This window comes from Bos taurus, chromosome 8, assembly GCF_002263795.3.
Source record: "Bos taurus isolate L1 Dominette 01449 registration number 42190680 breed Hereford chromosome 8, ARS-UCD2.0, whole genome shotgun sequence".
NCBI lineage: Eukaryota > Metazoa > Chordata > Mammalia > Artiodactyla > Bovidae > Bos > Bos taurus.
The window spans coordinates 38,161,519-38,174,149 of record NC_037335.1 but is presented as its reverse complement, the minus strand read 5'-3'; the positions used below and the strand labels follow the sequence as shown (position 1 = coordinate 38,174,149).

General features: G+C 42.2%; 1 long non-coding RNA gene across 1 annotated transcript; it reads left to right on the top strand.

The window, feature by feature from the left end:
* The first annotated feature begins 735 nt into the window (after positions 1-735).
* Positions 736-5,638, top strand: LOC112447747 (uncharacterized). Its single transcript, XR_009495542.1, has 3 exons — positions 736-1,506; positions 1,793-2,118; positions 3,715-5,638. It is a non-coding gene; the product is annotated as an uncharacterized lncRNA (long non-coding RNA).
* The last annotated feature ends 6,993 nt before the right edge of the window (positions 5,639-12,631 follow it).

The window sequence follows — 12,631 nt, the reverse complement described above, 5'->3', positions numbered from 1 at the left end:
CAGCACGTCAATAAATTTTGGTTTATACAAAATACTTTTCTGAATGGCTCCAATGTAGCAGTTATTTCTGAGTATTTACTCCTGGAAATTAACAGAAATGAACAAACTTATTTTGCATGTTGTAGGATTATTGAAAACCATCTTGGCAAAAATGTATAACATAAAATAACATAAAAATGAGTGAGGTAATAATTTCACTATATATACATCAAAATATTGTGTTGTACACCTTAAACCAATACAATGTTATATGTTAACTATGTCTCAATAAAACTAGGGGAAAAATAGGGCTTTGAAGTATAGTTGAAAAACACCAGGAAGATACTGGAACTAAAAATCACAGAATTTTCGGAGCTAGGTGTTTAATCTGTCACAGGATAGGTTGAAAATATTGTAATAATAACCTCAAAAAATCATATTCCAAGAATATGGGAGCCAATGGTAAATTGGACTACAAGGAGTTTCCTTACAGATTTTTACACCAATTAAAGAGCGTCAAAGAATTCTGTTTTTCTGGAAATAACAAAAAGTATCATGATGTGTCGAATTTCAATGGTGATTCTTGAAGGCATTTAGAATTTAAATGCACTGGGTCTTTAATGTATTCGTATGTATGGAGATAATGAAGATCATCTCCTCGCGCAAAGGAGAAGACAGTAGGACTCCTCGAGTCCAGAATAGATACCGCGATACTGCACATATCGCGGGCTCTGACGTCGCGCCTCTGACGTCACACGTCACCTCTGGGTCCAGGTAGCTATGAGGACGCGTCAGGTGCAGCGCCAAGGCGCCTCCCACAGCTCCCTTCATGTCTGTCCCTCCCTTCTCTTCAACTCACCTGGTCAGGGCTTCCCGGGCCTCAGGGGCCGGAAATTAGGCCAAGGGAGTGCTTATTTCAGTGAAGCGGGAAGGAGGGAACTGGACAGAGGAACGTGACTGTACCACTCTAGGCCATGGAGATTCACGTGGCACCAAGTGTCGGGGTAAGACACTCTCTGTGGCCGTTGATGGTCAAGTGATTAACGTTTATGCACCTTTCTTGTGCACGTCACGTGACTCACAGAACGCTGGGCCCCTGGGGAATGTTTCTGTAACAACGGTCTGGCGGTTGACACCTTCATTGTCTGTACAATGGTCCACCCACTTTTTTTAGCTGGGATCATGATTTGTTCGCCCAGACAATTGCTACTGTCACGGTGGTGGAGTCATATGTACACTGCTTCTTTCACGCAGGCCTCTGGAGGCACCAGAAGGTGCTCACTTTTGGAGCTAGGGAAGTCGGGTCAGCTAGATTCCACCACTGTCCTTCACTCCTGTTGGGACTGTCAGCCTGGTGGAGTGAGCTGCCAGCTGAACTTTGCTACTCCTGCTAAGACTTTTTCTGCAGTGCTTCCCGCATGTGATCTTACCACCATCATCTGGTCAGTTTGGCCCACCTCTCCACTAAAGCGTAAACCCCCTTACACTCCGTTTTTTATTGGGCCCCCTTCAGGCTGATAAAAACAGGTAGGTCCTTCAAATCAGGTGAAAAAGCTGAACTCAAAATTATATTTGGAATATTTCAAGTGAAGTAAAAAATACTTCAGCAATGCAGACAATTTGTGTTGTGAGTGATGGTATTGTTGGTATGCCAGACAACAAATATTAATGTCTGAATATATGCTGTGGTTTCTGATAACTATGCAGTCACAGTTACTAGTGAAAGCTATACACTTATGGACTTTTTGATCCTGCAGGGCAAAAAATACTTGGCAGAACAACACCTCAGTTATCCACAAACATATATTTCTAGTCTTTTTCAGTGGTCTTCAGCCTTTATTTGAAAAATGTGAGAGAAAAGTGGATACCGGAGATAATTCACCATTGTTTGAAGACTCTTCATTGGAACCAAAATTGATCTCAGAAATGGGATACCCTCTATTATCGAGAAACTTTTCAAAAACAGAAATGTCTCACTCCTCAGACTGCTGAAATGCCTCACTCCTCAGACTGCTGAAATGCCTGTGACCTGAAGGCTGTCAAATACATGGAGTGTTTCACACAGAAAAACCTAAAGGATGCATTTGACAAAGCACTATTGACTGCCTCAGAGACTGTGGAACTGAAGAAAAGCCATAGGTGAGTGCTACTTTGAACATACCTCCGGAGCTCTTTCTGCATTATTGTTGGTGTCATCAGAGTAAAAACAATGTTTAAATCAAATTAAAATCGATTTTTGTAGTTGTAGGGGGAACTGCTCCATGCTAGTTCCCCAGTGGCCTCGCACCTTGTTACTCTGTCAGCGTTACTTGGCATTCATTCTGGAGGTGGTAAGATTAGGAAGTCTTTTTGGAAGAAAGACGGATGGAGTACATGGGACAGGTTAAGGGCTATAAGACGACTGTCTAGGATCTGGTGGTGCATGCTCTTGCCTAAATGGTGGACAAGAAGGAGAAGTAAGGTTCTTCCTATTGTCATACTTGAAAACAGACTGTATGGGTTGGTGTATGCTTATTAGTGAATATTTGGAGGCTTACAGAGGTAGGATTGAAGCCAGTTTCCTGAATGGTATCTTAGCTGTTTGTTGAAATTGACCAGACAGCTTCATAAATCTCAAAGTAAGTACAAACCTGTGCTTTTTGTGTGGAGCTGCTCCCATCATACCCTCTGACCTGTCCCTCCCTCCCTCTTAACCTTGACCTCTAAAGCTTTAAGAAACTTCCATCCTGCTACTGCTGACCTCCTCTGCTCTGCCCTGAACTCCCTGAAGAAATGACTTGGTCTTTGGGCAGCTGTTATAATCCCTGAAGTATCTATGTTCAACTCCTCAGTCTTTGTTTCTCTAAACAGTGTCTGAATGGAATTTGGGCTAAACCAGTGAGTGAAGGCTCTGAGTCAAGTTAAATGTTACCATTGTAAAAATGTATAATCTAAATGATATGTTACTTTTTTGTGCTATGAATGCTTATAAAGTGTTAGGGGAAAAGTTTTTTTGATGTCCAAAGTGTTCCCCGTGTAAATCGTGTCTGCTGGTTGACAAATCAAAAGTTTCTGATTTGATGTCTTTATTGCAGTGTTAGCAGATGCTTGCCAGCAGGTGTGACTAATAAACATTGACAAAATTTAGAGCCTTCTTGGAAAAAAAAAAATTGGGGGACAATGAAGATGAATTTACCACACTGAAGTCCTCCATCAGTCATAGAAAAAATAATGCCTTTGCCAAGTAAAGGACTATGTTTCTTATAAAGCTACCATGTCCTCGCAGATGTGTAACTCCTGTCAAGAGTTGACCTGCTTATCTATGGTGAAAGAGGCCCTGGAAACTTACCTGTATTATCTTTTATTCACTGGAAAGCTAACACACCCAAGTGGTTGTATCTGATACCCCTGAATGTAATGCGGGAACAGATAGATGTGTTGCGAACATACACTTCTCTTGATTGTTAGGAATGTTCCCAGTGAGGAAATGCCACAAATTAAACAGTGCTAGTGGGATGACTACAACGAGGAGCCCACCTGGCTCTTTCATCCCAGTTGTGTGAAACCAGTAGAGCTGTACAGGCAAATGGAGGAGAGGGGATGAACAGGTTAAGGAAGTGGTAGTAAGAGGATACTTAGAAAACCATCTGGTAGGCTATACAGCCTGCTCTCCTGTTTCGACTGGTTAGTTCTAATGAGCCTTTTGAGCTTCAGGTATTGGTGCTTGACAGTTACTAGACTCTATCTGTGCACTAGGCAGAGGTGCCCACTGGGCTTTTGGACACAGCATTTTCCCAACGTCACTGCCTGGTATACTCTATTTGAGGGAAAATTATCAACCTGTTATTGAGTGCTGGTGGACACTGAGAAGCCAACTAAGTAAGTAATAACATGATATGTTATTCTCTGACATGCCCATTCTGGAATAGGTCAAAAATTTAAAAATGCCAACAAAGTGGGTATTGCCCAGCAAGCATGCATTATTAAATGGAAATGATATTTCCAGAAAAGAAGCAAGACTTGGTGTATTCTTTTCTATTACTGCTGTAACAAAATATGACAAACTTAGTGACTTAAAACAATCTTGTCTTACAGTTCTTAGACCGAAATAAAGGCGTTAGCACAGTTGCCCTCCCTCTAGAGGGTCTAAGGAAGAATCAGGTTCCTTGTGTTTTCCATCTTCTGGCGGGTTTCCCTAGTCCTTGGCTCACGACCCCTTCCTCAATTATTTCAGTCTCTTGCTTCCGTCATTACCTCTCCTGCTTCCTCTTCTAGTCACATCTCCCTCGGGGCTCCTTCTAAAAGGATACCTGTGATTACATTTAGGCCCAGATGGATAATCCTCATCTCAAGATCCCTAACCTAATCACATCTGCAAAATCCCTTTTACCACATAAATGAACATTCACAAATTCCAGGGATTAGGTCCTGGAAATCTCTGGGGGCTTTTATTCAACCTATCACACTGGGCATTAATGGAATCTTGTAGGCAGGTAATTACTGTGAAGATGTGGCTATCTCAGATTCGGGGGCTGTGCTGTCACCTTAGGCTTTTTGGGGGCCTGGGTACACTATGTTGCCTAAGGATGCCTAAGCCTCATGGTTATGCCAGCTAAATTAAGGGTCAGCGGGGTTGTGTAGGAAAGAGTTAATATAGCAGATCCGAGCCTGCTTATCCTTAGGAAGTCCTGCTTACAAGGTTGGCCTTTTGCTGGTGTCTGACTGGGGAGGGTTCCCACCATCCACAGAGCTGATGAGTGGCTCACTGTACCTAAAATCTTTGTACAACCAGTGTGGATTATGCTGAATACCTGCTTTCCTCCTAGGAGTCTGGAATTTGGGTATGTGTTAAGTAGAAGGTGCCTAATGACCAGTGGCCACCCTCCTTTCCTGCCCAGTAAAGTCTTGGGCTCTAATATTCTTGCTCCATGTGCCTTTTCTGTCTGCTGTCTTTGTTTTGTATAATTTCACAGTAATAAATCTTAGCTGTGAGTACAGCTATATGCTGAACATTGTCATTCCTCCCAATTAAGTCATCAAACCTTGGAGGAGAGTCGTCTCAAGGACCCTTAACTCAGTTGGTGTCAGAAATAGGATTTGCTAGCCCAACTCTGAATCACTGAGGTATGGCAAAAACTATTTGAGAAAAGTAAAGGTGAAAGAGTGAGGGATAATACAGCTTTAGTACTAGGCTGGCTCTTGAGTCATGCATGAGATGAAACAGCAGTATTTTTTGAGAGGTAGAAGTTACCTATGGAATTTGAAAATGATAGATCCAACTCTAGAAGAGTTGGCTTGCTGAAGCTCCTGGCTATTTTGGGTTGTGCTGGCTAAAGTGAGGGCAGAAAGTACAGCCTGTATTAAAAAGTGTGAAAGTGCAGCAGTGGGGAAAGGTGATGCCTTTTTGTATTTTGTTCTTCCCTTCATGTGGGAGGAGAAAGGGCCCCTAAATTCCCAAAGGTGAGTTTAGATGACCCAGAAATATTACAAATTCATATAGCTCTTTTTTCCAAGTAGAAGGAACAAATGTTAGCTCAGTTCCCATGGCTAGAGCAAAGTGAACCAGAGAGGGAAAAGGGACAAAACCATTCCAGCCGTTTCTTCAGCCTAGTTACCATCACTGTTACAGTAGTCCTGTCCCTCCTCCCCTGTCCAATTCTAGCTAAGAGTCTTCCTTGGTAGTGCAAATGTTAACCCTGTAAATGTTAAATTTACTGGTAGAGGGTTGAGTAAATTTCTATTTAAAGGTGGGTGGGGGGCGTTTAAATCACTTTATATTTTGTGGCTATTGCATCTGGATGTAGGATAAAAATCGATGGAAAAAGTTATATGTTTACATGCTTGGGGCTTCCCAGGTGGCGCTAGTGGTAAAGAACCAACCCCCCAACCCCTACCCCGACTATGGAGGATACTTAAGAGATGTGGGTTTGATCCCTGGCTCGGGAAGACCACCTGGAGAAGGAAATAGCAAATAACTCCAGAAAATTCCATGGACAGAGGAGACTGACCCAGTCCATAGGGTCACAGAGTCGGACATGACTGAAGCGACTTAGCACACACGTATGTCATATGCTTGTAATTTCACAAATGCTGGATGGATCATCCCAGTCAGAGAAAGCTGCAAAGAAAAAGTATTAGTGGGACACCCAAATACATAATTGCCTTTTGCCGCTGGTAGGTGGATTGAATTTTTTTTCCCTTTGAGTGTTGAAAATAAAATAAGTCTCTGTAACTAATGATATTTATTATACATTTTGCTTACTGTAACTTCTGGAAAAAAAGGAAACAACATGAAAAGAGAGGCACTTTTCAGATGAAATACACTTTTGGAGTTTTACAAAGTGGATTTGAGTAGCTAATGAGTGTTTGTAAAATCAGATGTCTGACCCATTAAGGCTGATGATTTTCCAGCCTGATGGGGATTTTTGGATGGGTCTTTTTGGACTCTAAGGTTGACAAGATAAAAAGGGTGTCAGAAGCCTCACTTGTCAGTTGCACTTGGAACAGGCTATCTGGCCTTGAGGTATCTGGGCTTTGAATATGCTGCTAAAGAAAAGCTGCTGGCTTTTTTGGAATCCTGATGCTTAATTGCCTACACCTGACTCTAAGCTGAAACCTGGTCTGGGCTATTTCACCCTCAGTAACTGTGACAAACTAAAAGCTAACAAAGTTCTGCTCAGAAAAGAAAACTCAGATCTGGAATAGTTACACATTGAGGACACTTCTCTGTAGACTAAATTGTAGAAACATCATGGATGCTTGCTAGACCATTTCTGTCTACAGAAAAGGGCTTATTTCTGATGTGGCCATCTGAAATTGAGCTGCTGCTCAGCTCTATATTTCTGATACAGAGACTCAGTGCATTCTTAACATGATTCCTGCAAAAGCTACAATTTGGGGAAGGGCACATCATAGGGAGTGTGACACCTCACACTACTAAAGGTCAGACTGTGGACCCCATTTCAGGCTGTCTCACTGCTGTTGACTTGTGTTCAGCTTTCTAAATTAGTTGCAGTTTGCAATGGCAGTCTGATAGCCTGACTCTACTTCTCTCACCTTTCTCCTGGTAAGGAGAAAGGCAGTTTGATTATTAAAAGCAGCTGTCCCCAGAAAGGGATTGACGTTTTCTAGACTGCTCCCTGGATAAATGATTAGGACAAAAGAAATGTGAAAGTCACTCAGTTGTGTCCAGCTCTTTGTGAACTCATGGACTAAACAGTCCATGGAATTCTCCAGGCCAGAATACTGGAGTGGGTAGCCTTTCCCTTCTCCAGGGGATCTTCCCAACCCAGGGATCAAACCCAGGTCTCCTGCATTGCAGGCAGATTCTTTACCAGCTGGGCCACAAAGGAAGCCCAAGAATACTGGAGTGGGTAGCCTATCCCTTTGCCAGCGGATCTTCCTGACCCGGGAATCCAACCAGGGTCTTGTGTATCACAGGCAGATTCTTTACCAATTGAACCACCAGGGAAGCCCATTATAATTATTTTTTGAAAATTCGGGGTTTCAGTCTGACCATTTTGGAATATGTTGTGCCTTTCTGGCTAAGTTATACAAAAATGTTTTCTGTGAAAATGCTTCTATACCTCTTGCATACAATTGTTCCAGACAAATGGTCTAGCTGAGAGTAGGGGAGACTTGAAAAAATGTTGTTACTCTTGCTGAATAGGACACAATTGATTTTGTAATGATGGAGGGAAAAGTAAAAGCCCAGGCCCTGGGAACAGGGGAGAAGGAAGGGTATTAATGATCTTTGCTTTTCAGAGCTGTTCCTGGAAGTCTTGCCCTCTTCCTAAAGGAATAATTATGTGCTTTTTCAAATATGAACTCTGAATTAAACTGGTAGCTGAGCCTAGGCACTGAACATGAGATGCAGGGGGTGACCCCAATGCCAGCACTTTCCTGAAGAACACCTATAGATGTTGTCCACACTTGTGAAGCTGTTGAACTGATAATTATAGACAAGTAAAACTGGAACTGACTGCCTCAGGCCGTCCTTCTGAAACCAAGGACTGAACTGCATCATTTGAACTGGACTGAGAACCCGGAGTGGGAGGTCTTACAGTATGAGGCCACATGGGGGCCCTGATAACCTGTGCTGCCGAACTAATGTATGTCTTGCTCGGCATGCCCCAATATTTGTGAACTCCTTGTTTCTCTGGTTACTACGTGCGATCTCTGGGGTTGTGCTTGTCTCGGTGTCCTATCACACTCCCTCAGCTCTGGAAGGATTTCAGGTCAGCTTCAACTTACTGGCTGTGCCTGTATTGTTGCCTTGCACTAGGGGAAAAAAGGTTAATTAGAAACTTAGAAACTTAAGGATGAAGTCATCTGGCTTTTTTATGTAGGTCTGTGTAGCTAATGGGACCTGTTTTAACTGGCTAAGTAAAGGACCCCTAAGGGCGTAACTGAGATCAGTATGGTAGATTGCCCTCACCCTGTTGCAGGAGGTTCTACTGATAATTTTACTATAAAGATGCCTTGGCCAAGGGCCAAGAGCTGGCATATCCTTGGAAAGTCCTGCTTATGAGGATATGTTTTGGGGAGGATTCCCACCATTCACAGACTGATAAGAGTGGCTTATTGTACATGAACTGTTTGTAAACCAGTGTGGTTTATGCTGAATACCTGCTTTCTTCCTGGGAGTCTGGAATTTTGATATGTGTTAGGCAGAAGGTGCCTACATGACCAGGTCCCAATAACAGCCTTGGACACCATCTCTAACAAGCTTCCTCAGTAGACAATATTCCACCTGTATTGGCACAACCTGTCGATGAGAAATTAAGTGTGTCCTGTGCGACTACTGGGAGAGGACTCTTGGAAGCTTGTGTCTGGTTTTCTGTAGGCTTTGCACCATGCACTTTTTCCATTTGCTGACTTAGTTTTATATCCTTTCACTGCAATAAATCTTAGCTGTGAGTACAACTATGTGCTGAATGTTGTCAGTCTGCCTAGTGAATCATTGAACCCTGGGTGTGGTCTTGGGGCCCCCTACACAGGAGTGTAATGGAATGGCACAGCTGTGCAGCTCTAAAGAAAGCTGTGTAAAACTATGCATGGAAAAGGGAACTCTGCCCGTTGGGCATAATTGTAAGGAGGGATCTAAAAATGCCTCCCAAAATATGCCTTGTTACATTTTCATTGACTCATGGCATTGGGCTATGGGCTAGCAGTGTAGTCTGGTACCTGGCAACAAGAAAATTGGATAATCAAGTCTCAGCTCAGAGGGGCCAAACATGGCATAAGATTGCAGAAGGCTCATGCCCTCTGTTTGTGAACCATATAAATGCCTGTGGAAAAGGACTTTTACAGGATGAACATCAATGGAAACAAGCTGATTTGACCTGAGCTTCCCAGGTAAGGACCAGGACCACCCAAATGCACTATTGTGCAGGGCATAGCAATTCATCTACAAGTCAGAACTGGGCCTAAAAATAAGCTCCAGTAATTCCAGCATCTGAGACCTAGGAAGCCTGGCACACATACCCAAACTGCTAACAACACAGTCAAGTAGCAAAGGGAACTTGGGACACAGTCTGGGACACTGGACCAGGCTGGTCTTGGCAAATAGACTGTGTAATTAACTCATTCACTCTTTTTCTTCCATGTCTTCCCTCTGGGACTGTGGGCTACTGGAATTTGTGAGTATCAAAGATAAGCCAGGAGATGGGAGAGTCTAACTTGATGTTATTTTGCTGCCCAGCTAAGCTTGCTAGATTTGGGCCATTACAGATAATGATGATAATGATCATGGGTCTGGGATGACAACGCTTCAGTGCTCCTAGTGTTGTCTGTTTATCAGAGGACTGTAGATTTTCTAGGTGGTAGAAGTTGTACAAGGAAGACTCTACTGAGCCACCTTGGAACAAGTCTGGGTGTGTGGTGTGAGTAAGATATGGGGAGGACTGGTAAAAGGGTGACATGATTTCTACAGGGACTGATACCAAGCACAGGACAACCTTAACTGCTGGGGAGGGTCCATTCATCTCTCTCAGCTCCGGTCTGCAGAGCAGCATCTGGCCAATTTTTAGTGCAGACTGACAGCTCCAACTTGACCATTGACCGAAAGGGAATCTTAATCTAAGAACTCTCAGATAACTTCCCAGCAGCTGCTGACTCCAGAAGTTAACAGCTACCACTCCAGACAATAGAACAAGATCAAATTTCTGGAACCCAATCCAGTTTCCTTTTACCTATTCACAGTCCTATTCACAGAGTATAGCAACTGCTCTAAGTTTAACTGATTGTAGTATCTCTGTTGCCTAGGACAGATTAAAAGTATTTGTATAATTAGGATATCTGATTGGATGGCCTCTGTTTCTAAAGAGAGTTCTTGACTGGTGATGTGAAAGTTAGGGCGTGAAGTTGCAGGGAAACTGCTCTGTGCAGATGTACTTGCAATCATCCATATAGGCCTCATGGACAAGACTTAACCTCAGGAGATCTAAGTCTTGGTAAAATGCCCCATACTCCTCTCAGAATGTGAGATAATGGGAGTTTTGGAAGGAGCTGCTACAAGGCCATTTTCTACCCTCTTTATTATCCCTCCTGGAGGCTGTTACGAGACATTTTCTTATTGCCTCCCAGGTTCAGGTAAGATATAAGGGCTTCTACCTTGAAATGCCCCTCTTCCCCACACTTGAGGGTACAGCTCCATGGTATAAAATTGCTTAGCATGAAATACTCAAAACTGCTTAGTATAAAACTGGTTACTCAGAACCAGAGCTCCTTATCACCCATGTTGAATTGTTATTGAACCTCTTTTGCTTTAGTGCAATCTGATGGGGCAGAGGACACAGGGAGCTGGCACCTTTGTGGATCTTGCTGTTGTTGCTGGCTATGGAAATAATAAACTGTCTGACCTAAAAAGGACTGTTTCTTTACCAGCTGAATGTCTCAGCCTTGCATGGCAGCAAGGACAAATTCTCTGTACCCACCCTTGGTTCATACTTGTGGATTCCTCCCCTTCTTCTCCACCCAATTCAGTTTAAATATTAGTTAAACTTGAATAGCTATGTTAGAAAAGTGATCAGAACTAGTTTTTTTAATCATTAAAAAATTTTTGTGTTTGGAAGTAAGTTGTGCTCATGATGATTCTGTAACAGACATTAATTCTAGGCTTGAACTGTTGAGTCCAGAACCACTGGTTCCTGTCTGGAGAGTAATCTGTTACATCTTAGTGTTTTATTTTTCATTTTTGGCAGTGTGTGAAATTTTTGTTGTCTTTTTAATCTTGTTTTTTGGTTATTATTTTTTAAATTCATTAAAAAGTGAACAGCTTTAGAGGGGGAGGGGGAGAACAGACTGATTCCACATTCTATTTCCTAGGTCTAGTCTAGAAAACATTGTCCCCACCTGGTGCTCTATAGGAATTACAAATGCTTCATTTAATAACATATATTTCTTTAAAAAATTTGCCTTTTCTCTTCCACCCCCAAATAGGTCTGGTATTTGATGAAACTCGTGAAAATAGGTGGAACCTAACTCGCCCCTCTTCTGAAGGATGCAGTGAGTGCATATCTGACTATGACTTTTCAGTTAATTTCTTTGTCATTTCCTCATTTCTTTAAAGTTAATTTCTAACTCCTTTTATTGATAATGAAGAAAAATATTACACCTTTTGAAATACACCAAATGAATTGCGTTCATAATGTTAAAAGTTTTTCATTATTAAGGGAAATTAGATGTAGCAACCAATCCATATTTCCCATATATACTTATATTATCATTATCTCCAATTGATAAAGAAGGAAACCGAGGCTTATAGAAGCTCTGTGTGATCATATTTTCATGACTCATAATGGCAGAACTGGGACTTGAACTCAGGTCTGTCTGACGTCAAATCATTCCCTTAACCAGTCTGGTCTACTACAGGAAATTACAAAATGAACTTTAATGGAGCTCATAATTTGACAGGGAATTAGAGGCATAACTATGAAGCAGGGCCTCCTTTTGATTTATATTGGCAATTATGGCCTAGGGCAGGCTTATAGTAGGGGCTCAAAAACTATGTGCTGAAAATAAACGATAGGTATTCGTAACAGTGTTCTGAGGAGCTGGTACATTCACCTCTGAGTGGAGTGGATGTATCATAATGTAGAGGCAGCAGGGAAATCCAGAACAGAGGCTCAGGAGAAGCACGGCACCAAGGTCAGAGAGGGAAATCCTAGAAATAATCTCCTGCAGATGTGTTGACACAGCTTGGGTCCCTGTGCAGATTTAAATGCCTTTCCTATCTTTTAAAAACATTTTTAGGTCTGAGAACTTAAGATCAGTCTACAGGTAGCCCTATTCTGGTCAGCCTGAGCACCTACCATTTCTCTCCCTCCAGCTTCTATGTCTGCGTTGATGCTCTACCTGAATGTCTGTTTTCTGCTTTCCATTCTCTTACAGTTCAGAAACATAAAGTTTCTATTTCTTAAAAGGGAAATAAATCACTTTCAAAAATAAAAATAGTAACAGATTCTACTTTCTCCCACATGCTGTCTTTAGAGGCAAACAGACCTGGATTCAGTCCTAGATTTTGCCTGCTTCCTGTCTGGAATCTTGCCTTGGTTACTTATCCTCCTCAAGACTCCTTAACTCTCCTGAAAAATGGGTATTTTTTTTTTTTTTTTAAGTCTAACAGGGTAAAAAGTTATATGAAATTAAATCATGCATATTGGGACTTCTT